Raw genomic sequence first — 27,872 nt, forward strand, 5'->3', positions numbered from 1 at the left:
ATCAATTCTTTTAGTAAAGATGTTAAGTATTTATATCGAAATTGATAAGTCTTATTCTAATAATAATGACCTTAGATATTTTATTGGTGAGACTTAGTAATATTTAATTCAGAACTATTAGAATGTTAAAAGGTCATGGATTGTGTACTTATGTTAATTTATTGATTTAATTGATCATTTTAATAAAGTTATAATCTTCTTATTCGAAGATTGATAATTGGCTCTCTTATAATTTAAATGAATAATGATCCTTTGATTATGTTGAAAAGTTGAAGTAATATTAAAGAAGAGTTAATCAATTAGAATATGGATCATAGTTAAATAAAGAGAACAAGTTAATTAAAGGTCAATGATGATCAATTTAATGAGTAAAGTATTTACCCTTAAGCTATTCTTAGAATATTATTTTAAAATAATAGAAAGATAATGCTATCGGGAAAACAAATGGGTTGATTTGTAGGTCAAATGATTAAACTTAGATACTTGAGGTATATTTGCAAATAGAAAACTGGAAACCTCTAGACTTAATTCAAGTATGTGATTTTAGTAAACCAAAACATGTGTCTGCATTGTGTATTCTATATGCTTCTTGTTTTGAGTTTTTGGGTTGACTAGTGTTGACCAATCTTAGGTTGTTACCAGAGGCTCGTGGGTTTATGAGATGTGATGGCATGTTGATCTTATTTGGTCTCTATCTTTATAAACCTAACCATGGTATGTGATGGAATGCTCTATGAAATGTTTGTAATTACTAATTGTTATAGTTGAGATTCTTATGTATGAGACACTTGACTTAACCATTTTTGAGTCATCGATCAGTTATCCTAAGATTATTTTCTAGTCGCCATGATGGGACTAAAATGTTGATTTATTTCTTGATGATTTCATGTTGTGACATGTTTGACTCAACCATTTTGGAGTCTTTGATCAGTATGATTTTGAGATATTCTTGGTTGCTTGTTGAGAACCAATGGATATTGTGATTTATTTTGAGACATTCTTGGTTGCTTGTTGAGAAACAATGGATATTGTGATCTATTTTGAGATATATTTTGGTTATTGAGAACCAATGGATACTTTTGATTATCGGTGATGCCTTCAGTTGCCAATAGAGAACTGTTGTGGTCATGATTTTCTATTGATGCTTTTCCAGATGCTCATGGAGATTTGATGATTCTTATTATGGATATTTGATGCTTTTATCATGGATATTTGATGATTCTTATTGTGGATTATATTTTGGTATTTCTTTCCAGTCGCTCGTATAGGACTGGGGTCATTTTATGATTCCATGAGCCTAGGGTAGGTTATCTACTTGTAGTGTCAAGAAGTGGCTTGCAATGGGGGCCGGAGCCCTAAGTGGCTGCCAGGGTAACTCATTGTAAGTTTGGTTAATAAGTGATAACATTTACACACTAAATGGGGATTAAATGAACCTAAAAAGATAATTGTTTTGGTTCTCGCCCATGCCTCGAGTGCTTGTAAAGACTAGGATGGGAGTAGAGAGAATGCATGCTTGTGACCTTGCATTCCATTGTATGCCTCGTCAGTATGAGAGGATACTAGTGGCCGCATGAGGATCAGTATGGACCCATGGAGTTTAGCTAACTACCAGGGTAACTTGTACATGATATATGTGATGACACTTTCCCGCTTGCATAGTAGGTTTCCTACATGTCATTGTGTGCCTCTGGGAACTAGATGTCGGTTTTGTGATTGGAACCTTTGAGTTAGTATACTTTTAGGAATTCCTAGACTTATAGAGATTTATGCTAAGTATTTTGGATAGCTTGTTTGGAACTTGAGATTATCTCCTCAGCACGGTGGGAGTGGACCACTTAGGTTCCACACGGTCGGGTGGTAGTGTTCTTTTCACTCTTATCATTTGAGATCCGTCCGAGACACCATGGCTAGAGTATTCTTGGTTGGTATTTATCTTCATTCTTTTCTTGGATCATTATGATAGGTAATATACCTTATGATGGATGTATTTACTAATATATTTTTTTATATTGATGATTTGCATATGTTAGATGATGTTATCTTATGCTTTACTTGCATGTTAGATTACTTTCTACATATGATGTAGTATGATTTAGGTGTGACATTCCTACTATGTTAATACCGATGATCTTTTTAGTGATTTGGAATGTTACGTAAGGAGGGATGGCTAGGGACCACGATGGTCTAATTATGCTATTAACGGTTGGGAGGAATAGTGCACTTAGTTTATTATGTTTGATCTTTTATGATGTTTGTATCTTCTACGATGATGTATCATGTATGGATTATGGTTTCATTTATGTTACTGCATCATGGATTAGAGTTATTATGATGATGTAGTTTATTTACATAGATGTATATTCTTCTAGGCTTTTCATAACCTGTGGTATGTGCAGTGGATGATTGTGCAATCAGAAATGTAATTTGAGAACATTGGATGTATCATTGCTAAGGATGTGATGTTAGATGAATAGTTAATTTAGATGTGATTCAACGTTAAGGGATCCATAAAAAATGTAACCTATTATGTATGTTATGTTTACTTTTATTGATTTGTTGCTATTGCTTCTGTTACTATGTATAAGTTGTGAATGGTTTATATTTCATGTTTTAAAAAAAATTGTTTGGCAAACTTTGTGAAATTTTAGATTAATTCTTTGGATCCCTTGGCGGGGCATTACAATTCATGTTGATGAGTCCACCTTTATGAAGTTGAAATTTTGACGCAAAATGTCTGTGTCAAAAAATCAACTAAAAAAGACTAACGATAAGTTTAGTCACCTTATCAACCAACTCTAGTCAAAATTTTGACCTTTTCACATCAAAATTTAGGCCTAAATTTACTAGTGAATTGATTTATTCCATTTCCAAATAATTTGTAGAGCCTTTTTCAATGCTATCCTATGCATCTCCACAAGATGAAAATTTTAAAAATATTGACCATTAGCCCCTCTATAGTCATTTAGGAATTGGGGAAGGAGCGAAATAGAAGGATCTTTCAGGATGAGTTAGAGCCGATAGATTTTATTTGGAATAGAATTCATAGGGAAATTGAAGAATTATGGGAGCATTCACTTCCTATGTGCATTTAAACATGGTTTTTTTCTTCGTTTAGGATAGTATGGATCAAAGATAGTGATTGGGATTTGGGTGAATGAGAGAGACAATGGAAGTATCCCTATGAAACCAATTTTTTGTAGAAAGGATGTTGTATGGAATCTACCAACTGTAGATTCGATTAAGATAAATTTTGATTGGGAATCAAAGGAAATCCAAGCATAGCAGGTTCAGGTACAATTTCTAAAAATTTCAAGGGAGATATCTTAGCTATGGGAGCATGAGATTATCAAATGGCATAGATAATATGGAAGAAGTGTAGGTGGCTTCTTTAGCAGTGGAATTAGGGTGAAAATTAGGCTTGAGTAATAGTCATATAGAAGAGGACTCTAAGATCATTTTGGAAGCTTTAAAGAAATGTCATTCTCAAGCCTAACATATAGAAAACTTAATTGAGGGAATAAACTTTTAGGTGGATACTTTATTAGTTACTTGATTAGCCATACATATAAAGAAGGGAATAATGAGGTGGTGAAGTTGGCCAATTGGGCTACTTCCTTCAAGGAAATTGCTGATATTATTTTTGAGGACTATAGGGATATTGTTATGGATAAATACAGATTTCAAAATTTTAGTCTTTGCAATCTCTAATAGGTTTGTTGAAGTGTTATGATTGCAGTTGGAATGGATTTAGCAATACAGAGATATTTTGATGATCGTAACCTAGTGGCTTGAAATGAGTATGTTTACAAGATGACAAAAAGGTGATTAATAATGATTAAGGATATATATGATGTTATTTATTGAGCATGAGAGTTCTGGAGTGCTTCTCAGTTAACATGGCATAATTATAACCATTTAATATGATTTTCCTTTCTATGGGAAGGGGAGTGCTTTATTGGCAGTACATTGTGTATGATGTTTGTTACAAAAACCATGGAGGCATCATTTTTAGTTGATTCATAAAGACAAATGAAATCCTTCAAATGCTCGACAAGTTGGGAGAGGGTGAAGGGTTTGCTGAAATATAAAATAGAAGGGATATTTCAGCTATTATTGTTGTGATTGGGGAGTAGTTTCAAATGAGGGCTATAAAAAGAAGAACAAATCTGAATGTCATTTCAATTTTTGTTGTGTGGGGTTTAGATTTGAATGAGAGTTCCCAAGAATTCAATAGGATAACATGAGCCCAATTTGAGGAAGATTTACTTGGTGATTTGGAATCAATTGTGGAATGGTTCATTCTTGGGGTTGGTGCAGATTTGAGTGAATTCTTTCTAAGTGAGGATGAAGGGTGATGTTACAAATATGTTTCATTTCTTCATTAGAGAGAAAAAGTGGATAAGCCCTTGATATTTCAATGCACTGAGGAGGCATGGAAAAGAGTGAAGGAGGAGTAGAAGTGAGTGGAGCAATGTGGGAACAAAGATGTTAGTGCTATTTTAAGGGATGTGCCCTATCAATGATGTGCAGCTATAGGTGAAGGGATGCATAGATGGTGGAATAAGTTTAAAAAGTAGTGGTTTGTTTTTTGACCTTTTTGTTAATTTGAACTATGGTTTCTTCCTATGATGGATGGTGTTGCTAGCATGGAAAAACAAAATACCACCCGAATGACAACATAGAGGTTATATGTAGAAAGGATAGCATTGTAGGTTTTGAAAATATGGGGTGAAAGAGGAAACTGGTGGGTATGATTGCAGTAGCCCAGTAATGATTAAATCATGTGGAGACCAGTGTCTCTTTTGATAAAAGTTGGTTTTGTTATTGTTTGTGGACAAGTCTGTTTCACCAATGTTATTGTTTCTCTCTTAAATCATGAACAATTTGAATGTGTAGAACTATTATGTAGTGATAGGATAAATGTTTTATTAGTAGTGAATGTTACTATGGGGTAGTCTAGATAGTCTAATTTTATTATGGTGAGCTGAGGAGTTGCAGATGGATTGAACTTTTTATTATAATGAAGTTATGTAGATGTGTTAATCCTTTTCATTAATAAAATGCCTATTACTAACCAAAAATAAAATATCTTAACTTGGTTAAATGTTGTACATTTTTTAATTAAAAAACTCTATAATTTAATAGATGCTTTCAATATTTAATTTCTTAAATATTTGAAATATTTTTTCATTTTGTAAAAAAATATGTATGATAATATTTAAACTATAAATTTTATGTTAATAAAAAATATACTGAAAACTAATTTTTTTAAAAGAACATTGTGAATATAAGTAATATTTTATGATATAAAAATAAGAATAAAGAAAATAAATTTACAATATCGTTTTAAAATATATTTTTAACTTATAGATAAAAGAATTATCTTTTTTGAAATATATATATTACTAAAAATAAATATAATTAATGAATATAATATTTTTTATTATTTTACAACATTTATAATAATATTTATTTGTCTTTTTTATATAATTTATATTTTCTTCATTAAAATATTTTTTTGTTATTAAGTTAAATTAAGTTTATGCATCTCACTATTAACTTTTAATAGGTTTTTAATCATTTATATTAACATATAAGGAAACATATTATTTATATTTATTCATCATATCATCTTTATTTTAAAATTATATTTATTTTGATTATAATGATTTACATTTATGAATGTAGAATCATTTTTGACAAAAATATATACTCTACTTATATTCTATTATTTTATTATAATTTATTAGTTCATTTATAATTAAGTAATACAAATTCATTTGTAAGATTTTAACATATTTTTATAAAAAATTAAAAAATATTAATTCATAATATTTACTTCACCAAAATTAACTTATTTTTATTTATTATTTAATTTAATTATATATATATAATTAAAATTATTGAAGAAATAAAAATATGAAAATAACTAATAAAATTTAAAATCATGGTCTTTCTTTTTAGTTTGGAACTTGCAAAATCAATATCTATATTTAAGTTACCTGTTGAAGAGGATTCAACCGTTATTATTAATGCATGTATTAAACATCATATGTATAATTGGTCCATATGTTATATTTCATCAAGTCTGGTCTCTTCTTGATTCAATATATGAATGTTACATTATGCATACTTGTAGAGAAGGCAACATATTAGCTTATTGTCTCACTAATTTGGGTACTGATGGGGTTTGTATTAACTCTTTACTTTCCCCACCTAATCTCCTTGATTTCCCCAACCTAGTTATTATTATGACTTAAGAATATTCTTAGAATCTTGTTGAGCCCTTCTCAAATATTATTTGATAGAAAATCATTGTTGGGTAAAAGTAGAAAGTTGTGTCACCTTTTAGGCTGACTTATCAGAACAACTGAATTTGAGTATTTCTATCTAAAAACCAATTTTGTTAAAACATATGATCTAGATAAATTCATTGTAGCTATGTTATATATGGTCTTACACTTTTCCAATTGGAAATGTCTATTAAATGCATGTTTCATACTAGTTTGTATCCAAATACTAAAAAATTAAAATTATTTCAGAAAAGTGGCATTTCAATAACTCTTACTATTTTTTATGATTTTTTTTTAATAACATATAAACACCATTTTATAGAGCTCAAAGTTAGGAATATTCTCATATAGATTCTATAGTGTTTTAATTAGATGTACTATATTGTAATTAAAAAAATTTATAAGCACGTATTTTAAGACTTGAAAAGGTGTTGATTTTGAGAAAGAAAATAATATTAAATCATATGAAAAAAATTTAAAATTATATGACGTTCTATAGAAGAGAGTCCTCTTCTAGAATGTATAATTTTTCTTTTGATTAGAATAGATTTGTTTTGAAAAATGTGGTAGGAGATGAAAACTATTAATTTTAGGTGAGTTGATATTTGAATCATTATAAAAGAGAAAATATATGTCTAAAGCCAATTTTTATTTTTGATTTTTCTAGCTACATATGTTTTTTATTAAGAAAAGCAGTAAGACGGTGTTGGCATGTGGTACAAACAACTCACACTAGATACTACTAAATAGAATTAATAGCACCTAATGCCAAATCCAAGATCACCAAGGGTCTACAATATAAACTTACCTCTATCAAAGACACAGGTCTAAGAATGACACACCTTGGGACAAGCCCCCATACACGCTGTGAAACATAACCAAAAACAAGAACCAAGGACTTGGATGAGCCCTTTAAAACTTCCAGCATACATCCAATCACAAGAAGACAAGAATCAGGAAGAATGAGGTCCTTTCTTCACCATAACAATTGAACAACTAAACAAGTTAGCAACCTACCTATCCTTTCTTCTCTATTAGAACCAGAGATCCATAACCATCTTGGCCCCTTTCCCAAGCTAGCACTTTCAAAGATCTTCAACCTCACAACAGTCTTCTTTCCCACCTCAATAGTGAAAAGGTCCCCCATAATAGAAACAGGGGGATAGAAGATCAAAACATCAAGGTTAGGAAGGTGGAGCCACCAACCCCCCAACCTATCACAAGCGATAGCCTTGAAAATTTTTCTCTCAATAGGAGTCTCGAACAACTCACACCAAATCTCCACCTCAATAGGAGATAGCTTCACCTCCATAGAAGCCATGCAAGAAGGAGCTGAGACAAAAAATCCAAGTCCACCACCTCTATAACAACATTTTACTCATAATGATAGGACAATGGAGAGCCCTCCCAACAAGGAACCAAACATCAAGGTTAGGAAGATGGAACCACCAACTCCCCAACCTATCAAAAGTAGTAGCCTTGAGAATGTCCCCCTCAATAGAAGTCTCCTCCACAACCAGCAACTCACACTAGATCTCCACCTCAATAGGAGATAGCTTCACCTCCATAGAAGCCATGCGAGAAGGAGTAAAGACAAAAATCCAAGCCCACCACCTCTGTAACATCATTTTACTCATGATGAGAAGACAACGCAGAGCCTTCCCAACAAGAACCAACCACCCACTATTCGGGGAACCCAAGCTTGATCAACTAGCATAAAGGCCCAAGAACCTAATGCTTGAAACCAGTAATGCCCAAGAGACACAAGCAGCATGAGCCTCCACAACCCAAGATTGCCCCATACGTAGCAACCCATCATGACATCTAGCATAGGGAGGAGGTAAGGAACCATCCCAACCTAGTCTTTACCAGCATAAGGAGTACCATGCAGATAGCTAAACTCCCCACCAGAGCTTGGGAAGACACATCATCCAAAAGACTTGATCCAAATAATGTTGTTCCAAGGTAAGATGAACCAGGGAGAATGAAAGCCTTGGAACAAGCTTTGAAATCCAATACCCCCAACCTTGCCCATGTTACCATCACAACTAGCTACAAATCTAGGAGAGAACCTCTCTCCCCATAGTCATAGAAGGACGGATCCAACCTTCACAAAAATTAGACAACAACCCTCAAAAGAAAGCTAGCCCCAACAAAGAGCGACACCCTGGAGGAACCTATCACCAGTAGGAATGGTACCGAGACCAGACCCCAATCTCTGCACATCCTTCTCAAACAATGAAAGCCACATCCAACATGAGTTCCAACCCAATGGAAAAAAACTCCTAGCTAAAGTGCACCACCCAAGAGCAAGATGATGTGTCTAAAAAACACTTGCCTTCAAACCAAAAAATAGAGAGCACTGCGACAATAAGATAGCCAGATCCAACAGGGAAAATTCCACCAAAATCTCACAAAAACAAACTCCCTCACTGCCAAGTGCCTCATCATCCTCATCATCATCGTTATCTTCCCCCTCACCAATTTCAGACACCCCTACAACACTTCTGCCTCTACAAGAAACCCCCAGCTTGAAAACTCTAGACCCGCTTTGTTTCCTGCCCATCACTCCACCCAGTTGTTTTAGCTACATATGTTATCTATAACATAGTCTGAGATTATAGGGAAATATGTTTTTTTCCATATACTTTTGTGGTGGGAACTAGACCCCTAATTTTCAACATTTTTTAGGAACTAAAAAATTATCTATAAAAATTAGGAAAATATATCAATTATTATTCCAAATAATTATTAAAAAATATAATCTTAAACTTCATCCATTTTTGCATGTTTCATTCTTTTACTTCATTTTGAAATTCAAAATAATAATATTAGTTTTATGTCATTGAAAATGAATAGTTATACTTTTGTTAGCCTTTTCCTTTACAAAAGGGTGACACAAGTTTGTGATTTCAAATGTTTTACTTTTATAGATCTCACTTGTTCTTTTGAGATATTGTATGTAGTTTAGGGTCCTAGCTTGCACTTGCATTGGATGGCTTTTTACTATTATCTCAATTGAAATTTTGGGTGAAGATCAATGATGAAAAATTTTATATTAGTTTTTGGTTTGGCTCTTGGTGTTTTCTACCAACACCAAATAATGACTGGATTAATAAGTGTCTTCATATGAGTTTTGGGCTCTTTTGTAATCACAATGTTCTAGATTTGGGACTCACAATGTCAAGAATCATTAGTGTTGATAGATGTTCTCTTTAGATGCAAACTTTCTTCTTCTGCATCCTTTTTATATTGGACAATGATCGAAGTTTTTCCTTTTTGGTTCTTTTCTTTGAGTGCCATTTTTGAACTAATTAATATTAATATAAATATAAAGTCTCACTAAATTTATTCATTCATTTTTAAAAAAAATTATATCAAAATTTAACCACCTTAATATATAAACTCAATCTTTAATTTATCTTTATTTTTTAAATTATAAAACTTAATTCTAAATCAAAAAAAAGTTAAGTTAAAATTATTAGATAAATTATTTATATGACTTGAAATTAAAATAAAGTTAGTTATAAGGAATGCAATTATTTTTTAATGTTTAAAAGTTAGCACAATAGCGTCAGTATAAAGAGGAAAATAATTAGTGTTAAAAGTTAGCACAACATCAATATTAAGAGCTAAATGATGTACAAAGTGACAGGGTGCGGACATGACGTATCAATTGATGAGCTTAAGGGGCTTTATAATGAATGGTTCATAAGGCACAACACTTGGTGAAGGTTTTGAAAATGGGGTTGCAAGCTTTGGGTTTAACCATGGAGGAAACTCTGTAGTTAAGCATGCTAAGGCTGGAGTAGTACTGGGATGGGTGACCTCTCAGAAAGTCTTGGTGCTTCACCCCTGTGAGCATCACCTAGATCCAATGAGTACTAAGTGTTCCATTTATTCTCATGAGAGATGGATTCATGTTGAATCACTACTCATGAAACATGGGTCAATGAGTTTGACTCAAAATCACACAGTTAAAATCCTAATAGCAATATCACAATGACACAACACTAACAAGTAAAGAAAAAACTGATAATAAATATCATACTATACCATGACATGTGACATGCATAGCCACTACTTGATGAATTGACTTGCCTCATTTCTACAAAGTCACTTGTTAAACTCACATTAGTTCAATATTTTAAAAAATAGTACTATAAAAAATTAATAAAAAAGTGATACACAATAAATACTCAATCATAAAAAAAAAATCTCCATGATCATATTTAAGATCAAAACAACAAAATGATTCTCATTACTAAAATTTGTCCACCAGCATACTCAAATGCGTTCATTATTGATAATCTGCAACAAGACAAATGGGATTGCAGGATATGCTTCAATTGCATTGACGTGTTGGAGCTACTAGCTGGGTGATCCAGGGGCCCTCACTGCCTTCTTGTTTGTTTTCCCCATGATCATTTTCTACTCTTGTTGGTTTGTTCTCTGCTAAAACCCAATTCGATATCAGATCCAATTTTGAATCGGCTCCAATTTGATAGAAGGTCCAGAGAGCTAATTGTGCAAGGAGTGTTCCAAGGAGCGTTCAAAAACGTGCTTTAATTTGTGGAGATTGAAACAGAGTGCAACAACTTGTGAGAATGGAGAGAAGAGTGGTTGGGATCAGCAGACTATTATTCAAAACCAGACAGGGGATACCATTGTACTTCGTGATATGCACAGATATTTATGGAGGCAGGTGAGAATGGAATTGTCGCCGCAAGAGTCTAACATGATATTGATAAAGCTGCCCTCTATATTCTTTCGGATGGGAGCAATGCTCAAGCTGGATGATCGCCATGAGAGAGATCAAAAGATCTATATTTGATACAGAACAACTTGTGGGTCGGAACACCATCTCTATTTGTAAGGATGAAAATGGTGGGTATTATCTGTAGGAGCAATAACAATCAAGATTTATTGCCAGAGTTTTAGGGTTCGTTTGGCAAGCAGAATATCTGGGATAGGCATTTGTCTATTCCTCAAAATTTGTATTCTCTATTTGGGTGCGACAAGCAGGAATTAGGAATAGGCATACAATAAGAATATACATTCCATTTTATGTCAAAAAAAAGAGTATTTCAATTTTCCTTAAATAGGTGGAATTGGAATACTTATTCCTATTCCACCTAAATACTTTGTCAAAAACTAAATTTTTTTTGATCCATCCAAAATCCCCCGGCTCATTTTTTTTGGGTGCTCAAAATAGAACTGCACATTTTGTACATAGCTTCTCTAGTTCGAAGGTAGGGATTTTTGTTCTCTGATACGGGTGTGTAGCATTTACTGAAAAATGCCAAAGACAGTGTACGTGGGTCGATGAAGGCTGAAGAAAATTGTGACAAAGTCAGACGGTGCATAATTTGAATGGCATTTTAAGTTAGTTTAAAATGTGAATAACGTTGAGAACCTGTTTTAATCCAGACAGGAGATTTTCATTTTTAATTTATTTCATCTAGTATCAAACATGAATTGATTTGGTTTTGAAATTTGGAATGAAGACGACGACCTCTGATTTCAATGATAAATTTAAATATAAGAAGAAAAGACACTGAGATAACCCATGAAAGCTCGTAAGTTTTTTTAATAATTTTTTTGGATTTTGTTGTCTTTGTAAATTCTAGGTGAATGAAATAGAGAATAGGAATATGTATTCCATTTTTATATTTCTGGAATAACAAACCTGAAATAGGTATTTGTAATGCCATAATTTTCACAAGGTGAAATCATAACAAGAACATAACCAATAAATTTTTTTTTTAAAAGAGGGAGACAATAATGACACGATCATATTTTGACCTAAGAAGGAAAAGAGAGTGGCGGGTGTTTAATGCCACACTGTACAAGGTGCAATGGTAGTGAACTTTCCATCTCTTGGACTAGACATAAGCTATGGGATGTTCTAGTGGAGCTTAGCGTAGTGGCATTATAATGGTAGGGGTCTAAGGAAAATTTAAGAATATGATCAATATGAAATCTTTGGTTTTCAAGACTAAATTATCCATTGACATTGCCATTTCTAGCATTATTTCATTTGCTAGTTGTTATTATAATTTGCTCATTACTTTAAATATTTTATTTGACCTCCTACACATCTTTTATATTATTGCTTACAATATTATATTTCTACCACTAATATAATAATTACTTCCTCTAGAAATCTTATGTTGATGTTAAGTAAATAGTAACAACATATAGTTAAATTAATGTTATGCAAATAACAACATATAATTAGATTATAAATATATTGACTGCTATATTTAGGTAATTATACTACCCTTAATACCACTATATGTTTTCCTCTCTAGTCTTGTTTAGTATCTTCCCTAGGTACAAGTCACATAAAATTAAATAGAATGACATTATGTAAGTTTACTACATATTGATATCCTAACAATATTATCCCCTTTATGTAAACATTCCTTCTTATATTTCTTTATGTCTCAAGATAACACTTTATTCCTATTTATTCTAAACTAACAATCCACATAATTTAGCATAACCACTTACCCCACTTGTGACTTGATATTAAGGACTTCAACCTTCTTATTTTAATCATCTATTTATAATCATAGGCTCTATGTTATTGCCTACCCCCTAGGATATAGCTTGGAAGTATTTTTTTGTTTTGTTTACCCACTTAAACTTTTCAAATCTGCATGGTTTTCTTGCAGCATGTGCAAGACCTTTGTTTTGCCCGTGGCTATACAGCCACGAAAATGGACTTCCTTTACATTGGTTTTTCTAACTTTTTAAAAAATTAACTAAGTCCTCTCCTTCGTATGGAACTGCATTTTTGTGGCTGTATAGACGTTGCCCTTTTTTCTTATTCTTAGGCGTGAGTGGGGAAAGAGGCTTCATTAATTTTCACACCCCATGCCTAGGGCTAGGCGCCTATGGGGAGAAAAGGACAAAGACATGATTAAGAGAAGACCTTGTTTTTTTTTTTTTTTTTTTTTTACATTTTATAACCCTTACTTACCTTTTTGATGGTCGCCCCCCCCTTAGAAGTTTGCTGCCACGTGCTTGGTTTAGGTTTAGATCATAAGGTAAGGAGGATTTCAAAATTGTTAGATCACCCACCACCATTAATGTATTTGGTGAATAGGAAGGCGCCCAAGATATGATGGAATCTGCACCAAGACTTGAGGTACGTTTGATTTAGTTGACTTATGTCATAAATATGATTTGCATTTTGCCTCCATTCGACCTAGGGAGAGGAGAGGGGATGTGACCACCCCCACTTGGGTCATCTTAATGTCCTTTTTTTGTTTTGTGTTGAGTTATATCATCTCAAGTTTAGTTTGGGGTAACCTATAAACAATGCATATATTTTCCTTTCACATTTATTGTGTCAGGGCTTTGAGTTGCTTATAACAATTAATATTTTTTTGTTATTTTATTTATAGGAAATATAAAGTCACATCTTATAAAGACTAAGTTAGAATCTTATTAACTAGGAGTTTTTGGAAAATTTTACTTGACTGACCATATATTGTTATTTTATTGAAGATTCATTATTTTATTAGTCTGTAATAGTATGGGCTGTTTTTTTTTGTTTGCCATACAATTTCTAGAATGTTATATGTGCTTCTACAGGCCTTTCCTATATATATATTTTTTTGGAACTTACTTTTTAGTTTAAGGTAAATTCTTAATGATATTAACTTATCATTCTATTATGCATCATACTCAACATGATCAACTATTGCAATTCCATCAAAATCCACATGAATCTCTTATGAATTCCTGGTTAATAATTCTCATGAACATTACAAAGAGATATAAGTTCTGTATGAATCTTTTAAACATCTAGTATTCAAGAACAAAACAAATCCTTTCCATGGTATGGAGAAAAGCTTAAACAATGTTTCTACCTATCTGTGCATGTGTTCCACTCTATATAAGAATTATAATTGATCACAAGGTCTCTAATCAATCTGATGACATAGAGATCATCACAATGATGGATTATATATTGCATCATGTTAATATCTAAAAGGAAACTTGCTTCTTCTTCTTAATATGCTCATATTCAAAGATTCTAATCTAAACACCTCATGCAATGTTCTCCTTACAGAAAATTGGAAAAGATGGGGATATCAAGGAGATAGAGTGCAGTGCATCATTCAAGATATATTAGGATTCAAAATTCCTTCCTCAACACATACGAACTTAATCAATGACAACCAACATCAACACAACTCCAAATAATCACAAGGTGATGGAGACCTTACTCACAATATACAAAGGAGAATTATACAACAAGATACCTCAAAATCTCTCTACAAGAGTCCACTAACAACATATTGCTACACAAGAATGCTTCTCATTGGAAAGAGTTCATCCCTTCATGTCAACACTAAGCAAATAATGAACTTCTTGACCATCAAATTTCCAACTCCTCAAGTGAAAACCTGCAAAAGAAAGACAAAATGGGAACCATGGAGGCTCACCTCCCAACCTAGGCCTCAAGGAGGCCACCCACTGAGCTCAGGGAAACAAGATATAAACAGTTTCATGCTTCACATTCACATGCCATGCATATGCACAATAAAATTGACAGGATTACACAATATACTCTTAACACACCCCATCCCAAGGCTTTGCACAAAGATTCAACAAATGAATCAAGAAACAGGTGAAGGTGGGCTCTCATCATGAGGAGGGTTGCATAGCCTTCAAAATTCACATCTTTTCAATATCAAAATGCCCTTTCGGGGCAATCAACATGCTCACAATGCCCTTTCGGGGCAATCAACACCTCACAATGCCCTTTCGGGGCAATCAACATCCTCCCTTTCTCATACCACCTTATACCTCCCAAGATGCAAGTGAGCTAGATAATTTGCATGCCATAAACATATTCAACCATCTCCACACAAGGGAGAACTCCTCAACTCCGTGTGTGAGCCCAACTAACCCCTTCACCCCAAGCATCTCTTCCCTCCCAAGGGTGAGTGATGCCTCACACCCAATTCACAAGACATATAACATGAACAAAAAATTCAAGAGAGACTTACACAACACCACCCACATGCAACATACAACAAGATCCATTCACAAAGACACCACAAGACACCACAATCCCATCATGAAGTAAAACACCATTTCTAACCTACATGTAAAATGAAGAGACTTCATGGATCATGATACCAACCTTCCTCCAAGCAAGGTAATGAATACTTGTAGTAGAGCTCCCTCCCTCTTCTTCAAACCCTATTTGTCTCTAAAGGTAGAGAGTTGCCAAGTAAGTTTTTTTTGTTTAGCCATGCCTCTATTTATAACCTTATTTTCGGATTTAATGAAGAATGTCACTTTCATGGGGTCTCCTAAGTCCACTAGACACAATGGAGGTCATTAATAACCCCCTAACCTATAGTACTAACATGGGTAAGGTTAATTTTAATCACACTTGGCCTTAAAGTTACTTTATGACCCTCCTAAAGCTAGGTAATTCAAATTTCAAATTTCTTTTACAAAGGTGATAACCTTGTCCCCTTCTAACTAAGGTGGTCATCAACTTTCTCAATGGAGGTGTATAACACAAATCAAGGTGGCCACATGATCCATTGACGAATAACATGTCATTTTCCATAACAAGCACAAGTGTTAAGTGACACACACAAAATGCACTAAAATGCCACCATAACACATTCAAAATCTACACATGAGAAACATACCACACATATGCATCACACGTTCACGAATTAAGCACGTCACAACGAGGTTTACGAATCTTACAAAGATTCACCTTGGTAGAGTCATTAACCATGTGTCTATACCTTGTTTCCCTGTTAAGTTTCCATGGTTCAACTTTCCTGCACACTCAACTTAAACATCAGTAATCCAATAAAATAATATAGGATACATACAAACACGTACAACAATGATCCAATACTTCATACTTCTCATTAACATAAACAATTAATTATCATCTAATCATTTCCATTCTAAGTACTATTAGAAAAACATTGCAATATCATATTCCATTTAACTTTCATCTAAGTGCATATTCAAAACATTCCATTATCACTTCTGATAAAATATTTAAAACATTGAAATATCGAATATGTGTATCAACAGTATTCCTTCTTACTATAAATCATTTTTAATCAGAGTATCATCACAACTCTTTCTCACATAACAATGAAACTCTAAGTCATCTTTAGTGAATCGTAACAACAATATAAAATGGATCTTAACATATATGTCCTAAGTGAAAATCACTAATGTGTGGACCGGTTAACTAGTAACTTTAGGTTGAGTTAAACATTGTGATGTTCCTAGCAATATCTCTTTATCACATTATGAGGGGTTTGTGTGATTTTCCTAGGTTTAACCTAACAAATTGGCAGCATGTTTCAATCATTATGTTGTAATAATTGAGAACCAATTTCAAACATATCCATATACCCTATTATCATCATAACCTATGCTCATAGTTGTTCTTAGTAGGTTGAATGTTATTTTATCCTTCCTAACAGCCTAGTAGATCATTCATAGTGTCTCAGAGTCAGGTTCTTGTCTTAAACATTGCAAATCTCATTTCCATGTGGTCTTATCTTATCAACCTAATGTTATGTGATAGAGTATCAAAATCTTCATTAGGCTCCTATAGAATCCCTTAAATCATTATTAGTAAGAAAACAAAATGTAAATCATAACTCAATTAAGTCCTAACCATATTTATTTCATCATGATCTAGAATAGGGTGCTAGTGTGGGCCTTACAGTATTCCTATTCCTGTATTCCTAGTTTGCTTGTCAAACATTCCCTTATTGTATTGTCTAGGGGTCCTTTCTAATGCAACCCTTATGTGTCTAACCACAATGAACCTAAAAAAATTATATAATTAGAAAAAATCAGATTGGAAATAGAAATGGCCTAGTCTAATAACATATTTTTTTGGCATGGACATATGCTCATTTTAAGGGAAAATGGGAATATGTTTTCCTATTCTTAATTCTGATTTGGCTTACGAAATAGAGAATATAAAACTATTGTAATTTTCTCTTTCTATTCCTGTTGTATTCTAGCAACTAAACATGCCCTTAAAAAAATCAAAGTTTTGAACATAGTAATTTTGTTTTTTTCTATATAGTAGAAGTGCTTTCAACTATATATATGTATTTACAATTCAAGATAAATATGATGTTTAAGGAAACATGGTATATTGGGAAATTGAGATCCAAGGTGTATAAAGAAGGAAAGTTACATCATTGGAATCCTCCTCCCCATCTCTTATTGTATTGGCCAATTTAGCAATTTTGATTTCAGATTTAGTGGGTTGTCAAGTTGTGGATGGTCCAATTTTGTATTATATCAAAAAAAAAAAAGAGAGTTGTCCTTTAGCTTTAATGGAATCTATTGGTGTGTAGTGTTTCTCTATTTTGTCTTAACATTGTATGGCATATATTTATTTAAGTGATTTATTTACAAATGCAATTTATAAATGAACTTCATCAAAAAAAAAAAAAAATCTTATATGAACTACTTAAACAAATAAAAGCTTAGAATGTTTTACTAAAATTTCTTTATTTTGGTTAATGGAACTGCTTCTCAATTGCATATGGTTGCAATTTAAAGGATATATATGAAGTATAAAGAAAATGGAACTCATGGTGTGTGGAGAAAGTCAAATGATTGAGATCCTCCTACTTCCCCCCCTTTTTTTGATATAGTAGTAGCCAAACAAGGGGGTGACCCTTACAAATTGTCAGCCATAGGATTGTCATTTTGAATGTCTTAAACCTAAATAGTCATAACTTACTTCCCATTACATTTTTGTAGATCTTTCTACTTACTATCTTTCTTTATGTCTTTGAAAATAATTTGGGACACAAGTATCTCTAGCCACCCTTTCTTGAGATATATTCTATTTTTAATAACTTCTTATTTAGTATAAATTCTTATTTGATCAAAATAATATGTTATTTATTGATTAAAATAGTTATTTTATTTGATTTGAAGTAAATACTAAGTTAAATTTATAAAATGAAAAGAAAATCATGGTACATTCATTACCTAGTTATTTGAGGTTTAATTTTTAAAGGGTAATTTATTTTATTCAATTTTTTTAATTAGTGACTACATGACACAAAGTTTTAGCTTAAAATAATAGATTAATTTAATAGAAGGTTTGAAATTAAAAGCATAAGTAAAGAAGAAAATGAAATTATACAACACATTCTTTTTGGCCACTTTTAAATTTATATTAAAATATTATCAAATAATTAATATAGATCTAAAATAAATAGAAAAGAAATTTATAATTAGTCAGTAGTTGCTTATAATATTTTTGATGAAATAATACAAGAGCCATAAAAGGGTAAGCCAAGTAATTACATTAGATCTTACTATATAAGAATACAATTCATATTTTGTATCTTCACTCTGTGATGGCTACATCTAGAGAGCAACTCATGACAACTTTTTCTCCATGGATTGGGCTAGATGAGAGCTTATCTATTATCTCTTGATTTGCAAAGGAGGACATTTGAGTAATTATATTTTGATTTGCATCACTCACAACACTTTTATCTAATTCATAATGCTCACTTGAACTCTCTTTTATATTTAAAGAACTATTGTTCTTTGGTAACATTTCTAATGAGAATTTTTGGGGTGAAACTTTCTCTCGATATACATAGCTTGTAAAACATTTAATTGATTTGCACACCCTAATCTTTTGTCTTGAGTAATTAGCTTGAAAAAAGAAAAAAATTAAAGAAAAAGATGATATTGTTCCTGTGACAAGATACAATGCCCAAAAACTTGTCACATCTAACCTTCTCAAATCTTGTGATGAGTCAGGACACTTATTAATTGTATCATTGAAATACGTAGTTTTAAGCTTTTCAAACTCATCACTTTCTGAAAGCTTTAAAATCCCCTTAGAAAATTCTTGCACCAAAGGAAAACCTTTGCGAAAAACCTATATGAGAAACATCACAACCGATTAACCCTTAAACCAAAAAGTATATTATCAATAAAGTGCACACATATTTAGAAAAAGAACTTACAAAACCAAAGCCACCACTTTGATATGTGCTCCCCACCATTGAATAGCCAAATTCACTAGAAAGGAAGGCATGAACAAATGGGATCTCATCTAAAATGGCATCCACTCCTCCATTCTTTGCACCTTTTGATAGAGCCTCCTTAAAAGCCTTTCGGGATGAAAAGGGTTGTAGATTTATATTGGCCATTCCTGAACCATGAGTTAGAAAGCTCCCAACATATGAACTAAGATACCCCAATTTATAGTGACCAAACCCATTTACAATTGGTGTAATTTGTTGAGCAGTCAGTCTTGAAGCAAGATTAGCCGTATAGCTTGATGTTAAAACAAATGCTACAAATAGCCAAGCTGCAACAACTAGTCGACTCAAAGTATTATGGATACTCTCTCCTGCAAAATGTAATATGTACATATGGAATATGTGTATGTCAAACTTTAAAGGATGCATATATCCAATGAATAGGTGCAAAAATAAAGGTATATCTCAAATCATATTGATTTCTCAAATAGGAATAATTCATCGGTAGGATTAAATGGTTTATTTGAAAGGATACTAATTTTATTAGAAAAATATTATGATTACCTAAACATGTCAATGATTAATGTGTGAAACTACGTAAATTAGAGCTTTTCCATTTGATGCTTAAGATGACATTGGGGAATGATTAGTGTGTGTGCGCTACTCACAAGTCAAAATCTAGTGTGTGTTGTTTAAGCTTGTTCAATCTGCATCACTAAATAGAAAATAAAATTTGAGTATGTGTTGTTTAAACTTTTCTACATGTAAAAATTGAGTGGAAATGAAATGCTTACTGTGGGCATAAAACATAGCTGAGAATGCAAACCTGTAAGAGTTTTAGAAAAAAAGAGTTATATTGCAAACTAAATATAAATATGAAGGAATGAAAGAAATAAATGTTGAAACAAGGATAAGTGTCATACCAAAACATAGTGACCACTTGGGTCGCGGGACTTCCTCTAAAGTCAGGATTGATTTTATGTTCAAGGATCCACACTACTACTCCCGTATATATAAGAAAGGCCATCGTTGTAGCCCATAATGCTGGAGTAAATGGTAGTAGGAATGTACAAGAATTATTGGCTTCCTCCTTTATGGAAATGGGAGCCACCATCACTAAACCTATTTCTGTGTATGGTTGTGTGAAATCCACAATTTCACTCCGGTTTGCAGAAATTGTAACATCACCCACAACTGCATCATATTTCTATCAAAGCCAAGTAAATGAACATTATTTTCAAATATTGATTGGTATTTCTCTAATGGACTTACAAAAATGACACCTATAAGAGGAAAATAAGGTTAGAAGGTCAATTCTTTATTTAAACATGATGTCTAATAGAAGATCACTTCTTAATTTAAACATGATGTATAGTAGAAGATCATTTCTTAATTTAAAATATGTGATGTAGGATCTATAGCATATTGCACATGATACTATTGAAATCTCATCATATAAGTAAGAACTAAAATCTAGATCATGAGGCTTAAGTTTTGAATCACTAGATTTTCTTGTTTTTTTTTCTTAAAGAAAAATATTGAAAGAAAAACTAACCTTGAGGTACACTTGCATGACAAGTTCTTCATATGAGTAATTTTCAGAATAAATGTCACTCTCAGGGTATGGAATGAAATCATACATCAATTGGGGGTCAACAATTCTGACAACAGCACGAAATACATCAATGGAGAATCCGGTGATGATAGTTTCATTACTTGTTGGGTCTAGCGTTACACTCACAAATTCCTCCCAACCACTTTTCCTAGGAACTGCAATCTTCAACCTAGTTGGTATTACCCAACCATGAGGTGTTGTGAAAGACCCACCTGGCCAGATAACAGATCGAAGCCCCTGATCAGCAAAAGATGGAGTTTTGAATAGCTTTAATGAATTAAATGGCCAATACCCAATTGTTTGATAACTTTTTCCCACCACATTCACTACCTCATAACCACAACCATACATTTCCCCATCATGGAACTTAACACGCCCACTTAAACCATCAAAATCTGTTAAGAAAATATCTTGTAAAAGTTTCCTACCTTCCTGAAATACCTTGATTTTAGCATTAACAAATTTTCCAAGACTAGTTGAAGGTGTCACAAAATTTAAACTTGAATTTTTTTCCATCTTTCTGATTGCTTGAGCTATCATTAGAACTGTGTCATGTGCCAATAAACCATATGAATTCAGCTCAACATTTTTCACCATAGGGTTGTTAAGTCTGAATTCTTGTTCCCACCTTTGAGCAAAATCGTTCATCTTTTTAGAATTTGGGATGTAGGTTTTAATCCCAAGGAGACCTTGCATAGATGAAATTGTAGAGGAATTTAGTGCATAATCCCAAAGACTAGTAAACCCTTGGGTTGTGATCCACACATAACCAGACTCCATCATTCCCATCTCTTGAGCCTCCATGAATACGTTCACGCCCAAATCAAAAGGTGTGTGGACAACATAAACTCTTTGTTCTATTTCCTTGAGTTTACGAAGCTCCTCCCTTATTTTTGTTCTATGTGCATTTGAAGGAATTATTGAGGTGTAAGCAATTGTAGAGTCAAGATCTCGAAGGGCATCACGTAATGAAGGCATGACACCTGATCCAAACTCACTGTCTGAGTGAAGAAATGCAATGCTTCTCCAACCATAATACTTAACCAAGGCTGCTATACATTTCATCTAATTGATATCAATATGTGCCATACGAACAAAATATGGAAATCGGTTGTACTGGTTGGAGTTGGTGGGACTTGAGACAGAGAGTGAGAGAATTGGAACAATGGTTTCCTCTCCGAGATCTGATAAAAAAGGTTCAATTTTCGATGTTTGTGCTACTTCTACTAATGCCACAACTTCCTTCTCTAGAAGATCAACAACTGCATTCACCCAAAAGACTATATCTCACAAGTCTAAATAAAAGTGAAAAATGAATAAATTAGATCTTTCAACATCAATGTATATTACAACACATAAAAAGAAGAGATTTGGATCTTCATAGAATGATCAATTATCTTTTACCCATGAATGATATAATTTCTTCCATTTTACAATAAATATTGTTTGTTGACAGTGGTGTATAAACTTTGGAAGTATTTTTAAATTGAAAAAGTGTTGATATAAAATCACGTCTCTAGAGTTTCAGATTAGAAAGCATAGAAATAGAAATGGCTAGCAGAAACAATAGTAGCAAAAGAGGAGGGATGAAGAGGGGAAAAGGGCCTGTACTAGTTTATTTTAGATATTGGTAATGTCTAATGTATCTAGGGAGGCTTGTACCGACCATAATGATTTAAACTTATTTTTCATTGATATAGTTTGGTGAATTATAGATATTAAAAAAAGTGGATATGAAATCACCTAAGTTAAGAGTTTATATATAATTAATTTTCAGACTAGAAATCATAGAAATAAAAATTACTAGATAGCAATAAGAGTAGATATGTGAATTTAAATCAATAGCCTTAAAATCCATGGAAAAACTTAGAATCTTTAAAATCTATGATACTTCTTCCATAAAAGATTTATCCATCATTAAAATTAGACACAACTTAAATTATATAGTCTTAGAATCCATAACAAAACTTAGAATCTTTAAAATCTATGATACTTCTTCCATAAAAGATTTATCCATCATTAAAATTAGACACAACTTAAATTATATAGTCTTAGAATCCATAACAAAACTTAAATGACTAAAACTCCATAACAACACATTTATTTGCTAGTTTGACTGATTCTTCAAGTCATTTGGTCTTTTATGATTCGTTGAATACCAAGCCATATGAGTAGAAGCATTCAAAGACATTATTTCTACTTAATTTATCTTTGCATCTCATAAGTGAAAAATAAATAAGCCAACAATGATGCTCATATGAACAAAAGTGCACATAAGAAATAGTGTACCTGCATAAGTGTTTTCAAGTGGTGTTTTTGCTTCTTGAAAGAGAAGACACAATTCAGTGCCATTGAGTATTTGAGATTCATTCACATCTTCTACCGCTAACTTCATGGCAGTTTTTGCTATCTTTCCTGACCATGAAGTTGACTCCACTATCACCCCTACATTCACATTCTCTTTCTGAACTGCAACTTCTAAACTTGAAGCCATTAAAATGCACATAACTTGAAATATGTGCACTCTTTTCATCATCTCCAATCCCTTGATTCTAACTCTGCTCTGCAGTCTATCTATCTCTATATATATTCACCAAAGACTTAGAAATGTCGTGGAAATTTAAGAAATAATAATAATAAGACTGATCAACTTTCTATTCATCCAACCGACCAGAATACTGGACTCTATCAATAAAGAAATAATAATAAGACTGATCAACTTTCTATTCATCCAACCGACCAGAATAATTCATGTATTATAATTTTGCAGCCATTGTTAACTTTTCGTTTGTCAGGATTTGAACTTGATGACTGTTTTCTTTGTAATCAACAAATTTTCTTTGTATTCTTATCCTAGTTTTCAAATCTCTAGAAGAGTCTTGACAAAGTTTTAAAAACTGTAAACAAACTAGTGGGAGCAAACAGCTCTTGTGGTCCTCTTTATTCTTCCTTTTGTTTCACGTGTGGCAACTTGTATGATGACATCACATATGTGTACACAAAATGATTATTTGACTCTGGTATTCTATGGATTTCTTATTTAGTTGGAGGATTGGTATTCTCATTTCTGTTTGTGTAATTCAGTGTTATTAATTCACTCTATAAACATGGAAGGCATTAGTATACCAAAGTGATAGCAAAGTATAGTCATGGAAGAGATCGAAATTCTATAAATGTTTATCTAAAAGTCACAATTAGTTGAACTAGTATTGATTGTGCAGAGACCAATGTTGAACAACTTTTATTGGTGGCTTTTTTATCTTTAAGTGTTTTTTAAACAAATTTTTGTATTTATGGAGAGTATCAATTATTGCTAATATTTCACTTATTATACATTTCTTTCTCTTTATCTTTCAATGAGTAGTATTAAAGAAATCAAAAAATTGATAAATAAAAGTCTATTAATTAATATATCATGTATTAATAATCATCTATTTATATTTCAAGTAATAAGAATTTTCCAATGGTTATGAGAACTTTGTGTATAAGTATTGACAATTTTTGAAGTTGTTGTAGTTCAAGGTTATTGCAGCATTTTTAGTAGGCATTAAACAACACTTTGGAATTACCACTTTTCGACCCTTGCATGCATAACAAATCTCACAATGTGTGTCACTGGTACCCAAAAACTAGAATAATAGCTATAAGAAATTAACTCACTTATAAAGACAACCAAAATTAATAATTGAAATCTGAAGTACCATTCAAAATATTTAGATATGTGAAATTAGGTATACACTACTATCACGCTTCTCCTAATATTATTGTGAAGACTGCCCTACAAAACCAACACCACATCAGCAATCTCCATAAAATGCAGAAAGTCTACAATAGTCAAGGTCATTTGAATATTGACCAATCAACAATAATTTATCTAAAAAGAAATATATATAAAAAAAGGAGATAAAAATGAAATGTTGTAAACAAACCATAAACTGATTACTAGAACATCATCATGTATCGAACCTATCGATCAAGCTATTTCAAAACTTGGCCAAGAACATAAGGGGGGTGAGAATATTGTAGAAGTACTTTACCATCCTGCCACAAAGTTGTTAAGCTTCTCCAAAATCTTTTTAGACATGAAAGATACCCAACCCAACAACAAGAAAGTCCAAACAAGGAAAACTATGAGAGTAATGAAGTATGTGCTACATGATACATTCACATTCTATTACCGATGTAACATATTGAAGTCTTCAAAAACATGTCTTGTAAATATAAGGCCATTTCATACATAGAAAATCCAATGCAAATGTTCTCACTCAATGTGTAACCCATCATGATTCACATGTGCATTCTACACATATTCAGAAATGTAATCATTCCATATGCCAAGTTCATAATCCTGCCAATATCTCTTCAAGTGGTTCAATATTTTCAATGCACCATTTACATAAGGAAATTTTCATATCTATGAAAGAGAATCAAAACATCTTCTTTTGAAACTTCTTAACCAATTGTTTCCAATAAATATCACTCCAGAATCATCACATCATTATCTAAGAGTTCAATGCTATTCATTTATATAGGAAAGAAAAACCTTCAACATAGTCTATACTACTCTATCAATCATGCACATAAGTAATAAATACATTCAATTTTTATAGTACAACAACTTCCAACATAGTTCATACACTTCCATTCAATTCATAGAAGAGAAAAATCTATGAGGTTACAACAAAATGTAACCATACATCTAAGAAGTCGAAGTGTTTGTTCACTTTTATTATTATTTATTTTAATGTGCATTCTTTTCATATTCAAATTGCACTATTTTTTATGTTCTATAAGTTTTGTTTTATCAAAGACTTTAACACTCCTGATATTTTAAATTGGACAACATGAAGTAACTAATATTAAACCTCCGTCAAATATTAAGTTCAAGATATAAGAACTCAACATTTTAGAAGGCACACATGCTAAGTGTTCTCTTTTATATCACCCTACTAAAAAAGTTGGTACATTGAAACTTTAATTTGGTGAACCATTCATAAGCACAATGATATTTACCTACAAGAACACATCATCTATCTATCAAGATTTGAAAAGAAATGAGAGCACCCCATAAAGTCATATGAGATCAATATGCACATCTTGTATCCAATAGTTCCTTGAACAACTTCTAATAAGAAAATACAAGTGCATACTACTATGATATAAAAGCAGAAACAAACATAGTCGATTTGCCACAATTAAAACCTTAAAGGAAAGTGATTGCAATTTATCAATCTATATAAATTTTAATAGCATTATGACATACATATTATTATTCTACAATCATAGAACTAGAAGAATGAGACAGAATAGAGAACACAAATATACATGGGGAAAAACTTTCTAGGGAAAAAAACCCCACCCTCCAAACCATCAAGCTAATGGATTATTCAACAACAAGTTATAATACAATTTAAGCCTTCACATGAAGATTTACATCTTGCTCTATTCTAGAAAAAATCTAATAGCATAACCTTGTGCAAATAACTTCTCATCTGTCTCTTAATTCTCTACAACAATGTTTTGTACTTATAGAATTTTCATACAAGAGGAAATAGTTTCTAAAGCATCTATATTCAATGCATCTATAAATTATTTTAGAAAATTCCTTATGTACAAACCTTGCATAAAAAAAAGCATAAGAGAATAAATCACCAGAAAATAGAAGCTTTCTATTTTTCTACTCCAAGTATTTTCTTATGGAAGAATCCATCTTCATTTAGAAACTTTCCAAGAAACCACAAATAAAGCAATAAATCATGGTAAGGCTAAGTCATGTTATCCTAACAATCTCTCACTTGATGAACACCTTACAAGATTCAAATTGATGAAACTATATCATCATAGCCATTTATGAAACCACATAAATCTTAACACAAGCTCTCGTGCTCCAACTAAACACCTGTTCAAATAACAGAAGCATAAGATCCTATCGATAACAAAGGCTACACAGCATTGCCACCACTGCACCACACTCATGAGCTACACAAAAGCATTAAAAATCCAAATTCTTATCCCAACAAAACTGTGAAGTCATCCTCCAAAAAATAAGATAAAACATCAGCTGGAACAACAAACAAACTGTTTTGTCCAATCCAACTGATAAACCAATGAAATTGAAAACAACATCCACAAAAAATGCTAACCCATACAATCACCCATACCTCAAAGGTATCCAACACTAGAAAACTCATGCTAGCAACATAACCAACCCATAAACTGCAACCTCAAGCTCTATGTGCGAATCAATCAATTAAGACCAAACACATACAAGAACTCCCACTGCATGGGTCATGTTGAATCTAAAAAAAGGAAAAGCATTCTGAGCTTATTGATAACAACACAAAGAAAGTGAAACCATGTAGTACCAAGGAACATCCACAAAGACATGCAAATCCTGTAGCAAAAACACTATATGAAACATTTCTCTCATCCAGTCTCCACAACTCTCTCGTGTTCTCCGCATCCAACAAAGAAAAGAGATAAATGAACCACCTTGTTATTAAAAAAAAAACTGAAGTAAAAGTGATAACAAATGGCCACAAAAGAGTGACCACCATATCTCCAATAGATCTCAAAAATAATGTTATGTGAACCAAAATGTCTAAGAAGATAACCAAGACCAAAGAAAGAAACTACAAATCATAAGCATGTAGAATGTCCTTCTACAAACACTTCTAAGTGTCAATTGTGCCAAGTATGATCTCCTTCACAACCCCAAGAGAAAAGCCACAACAACATCCAAAACTATTCAACCTCAAGAGATCAAACATAACATGGTATCATGAATCTACATGGATGTAAGCCTCTCAAAGAAAATCAAACAACTCTATTCCCATTTTAGGATATCAGCCCACTACAATCTCCTACTGTCATCATAAATGAAAAGAAACCTTAAGGAGATAATCATGTTAT

At 32.4% G+C, this 27,872-nt stretch overlaps 1 pseudogene; it reads right to left on the reverse strand.

The window, feature by feature from the left end:
• The window catches only part of LOC149559526 (glutamate receptor 2.1-like), a 24,899-nt pseudogene extending 1,406 nt beyond the window's left edge, over positions 1-23,493 (reverse strand).
• Positions 23,494-27,872: the final 4,379 nt, after the last annotated feature.

The sequence above is a fragment of the Cupressus sempervirens genome, chromosome 5 (assembly GCF_028749045.1).
Source record: "Cupressus sempervirens isolate cs-2001-9-10 chromosome 5, ASM2874904v1, whole genome shotgun sequence".
Taxonomy (NCBI): domain Eukaryota; kingdom Viridiplantae; phylum Streptophyta; class Pinopsida; order Cupressales; family Cupressaceae; genus Cupressus; species Cupressus sempervirens.